Genomic DNA, 2,289 nt, shown 5'->3' with positions numbered 1-2,289 from the left:
GGGGGGCGGCATTTCTTCCTCTTTACAGGTCCCGACCGACTGTTAAGTTGAACTTCAGAAGATTTTTTCCCGTTTTGTGTGTGTATGGGGGAGCGGTATTTGTTTGTTTGTTTTTTCACTCCCCTGACGACATAAACTCATCTGCAGTTTACAACAGAGTCAAAATAATACAGTGCGTTTCACGGTGAACCGGAATTACGTTGGAGTGCGCAATCTTGGATACAATAATACATGTATAATATAAATATATGGGCACAACATGGAATTCCGGGATGCTGATAAATTAGGAAAACCCTTCTCTCTTGCCTTATTTCCCGTACAAGTCACTGGAACTTTTCCCTTCTTCTCTTCTCTCCAAAGACACGGATTAATCATTATGCGGTATCACACCGGTTTGGAGAATCACATCTTGTTTATCATATCATGTTTCTGCCTGTGCATAGTGGCTGAGGTCAGAGGGCAAATTGCGAGGGAGTTATTATATTACGTAGGACGAGGAACCGGGGCGGTAAATGTACATTGTATTTATTTTTAGCTTTGTCTTCCTGGACAAGAGACGCCAGACTGGTACTTGGCACTTGGGTGGAGGTATATAAACCGTGAACAGAGAACAGATCTGCAGGTGTGCTGAAATTCAGTTCTTGTTTGTTATAAACTCGAACGGTTTTGTCTGAATCCCGTCTGGTTTTCTGTGAGCTGTAACGTCCACAATTTACTTCCCGCGCTACAAAAGTCTCAACTCGGCGGCAATTTTTTTACTTTCTGAAACTTCGAGGGAAAGAGGCAAGGCAACCTATTGGTTGTATCCTGTCCGTAGCAAGTGATAATTAATTATTGCTGTGTTGATGTATATTTTTCAACGATTTTTCTTGAAACCGATCGATCTTAAACAACAGAGAGGCCGAAACCTGAAGGGGACTTTTTTTTTACTGTTTGGTGAGTATCTGAGACAAATCTGTCGAATTCTGATTTAAGAATTGAAATTTAAATACATCTTCTGAATTGCCAAAGAGGTTTATCAACCTTGCACAAAGATTCCCCTGCGCTTTGTTTGTTTGTTGCTGGTGGGGTTGTTTTTTTTAGATAAAGCTTACGACTCGCGGTTAAGATAAGAGAGCTACATGTACGTGTATCTTTTTTAATGGCAGAATTAAAAACCGCTTTAATTGTTAGGTGCTTCGCCATCGCACGCAACGGACTGGAGGTCGATTCCCGTGCAGGGATAATTTGCACCGTTTCTCTTTCTTCTGGAACGTTGTAGCATTTTCAGCCAGCGTTGGCCCTGACAGCAGGTCGAAGCCCGCCTCCTAAATGATGTAAATCATATCGATTTGGATCTTAATACATCTGCATAAAAGAACAATAAAAGAAATGTATTACTGAATATTTGACATTAGATATTACATTTATGTTTTTGTATAGAACACAGACAAATCGAAACATCATCATCTCCTTTAATTAACTCGTCGTTCATTAAGGGGGTGTAGCTATGGTCAACATCCAAATGCTATAGTTTTTGGTCTAAAGCTTGCTTTTCTGCATCAAAGGGGGTAACATAGTACAAAAAAAGGTTACCAAGCAAAAAATTCAAGATTTCAGCCACAATCATCTCGAGCCATCAAAAATAAAGGATTGATTCAGCATTTTTAAAACCAATTTTATATTTTGTCAATCATCAACACTCGTCAAGATAGAAGCCTAATATTTGGCATGGCGATTACTGTTGGTAGGTAGAATTATAACCTTACAGGGCCAAATTTGAATTTTCTGTACTAACTTGTGAGCTTTACAGTCCTTGTTATGCACTACATTCAGGTCTCCAATATTTTTAAATTGTGTAAAATAAAAAAAGGCCTAAAACTCAAAATATGTTCCATAAACAGCAAAAATGCCCCTGTAATGTTATAGCGAAATGTGTATAAAAGATTGTGTGCAAATTTGAAACAATTCTGACAGTAACTTTCTGAGATCTACTCAATATAGTGTTGCAACCTGGTCAGATAAACAATTCTGAGAAAACTGCAAAGAGAGATACATTTTTGTGAAGATTTTCCTACATTGCTACCTCTCTCAAATGCGTTTTCCAGCTATATTTATAAGTTTGATAAAGGAATTAGGCTTCTAAAGATGGATCCTTGATATTGATATATCTATTAAGATACTCCAAAATCCGAAAATTGATATGTTTTTCAAAATTTGTACTGATCTGACCAGTGGATCCCCTTAACAGTTTTGACATCCGCCCAAATAATACGTTGGCTGCACATTACTTTCCCCTCCCCTCCCCTC

The 2,289-nt window shown here is 38.4% G+C and overlaps 1 protein-coding gene across 1 annotated transcript in view; it reads left to right on the top strand.

Annotated features, from left to right (window-relative positions):
• Positions 1-811: 811 nt before the first annotated feature.
• Positions 812-2,289, top strand: part of LOC101846705 — a gene marked incomplete in the record, with an annotated part of 13,610 nt that continues 12,132 nt past the window's right edge. Inside the window, 1 exon segment of the mRNA XM_013083530.2 lies at positions 812-928.

This window comes from Aplysia californica, unplaced genomic scaffold (genome assembly GCF_000002075.1).
Source record: "Aplysia californica isolate F4 #8 unplaced genomic scaffold, AplCal3.0 scaffold00011, whole genome shotgun sequence".
In the NCBI taxonomy this organism is placed as follows: Eukaryota; Metazoa; Mollusca; class Gastropoda; order Aplysiida; family Aplysiidae; genus Aplysia; species Aplysia californica.
Note: the sequence above shows the minus strand (reverse complement) of the source record. Positions and strands in the feature narration are given on the sequence as shown.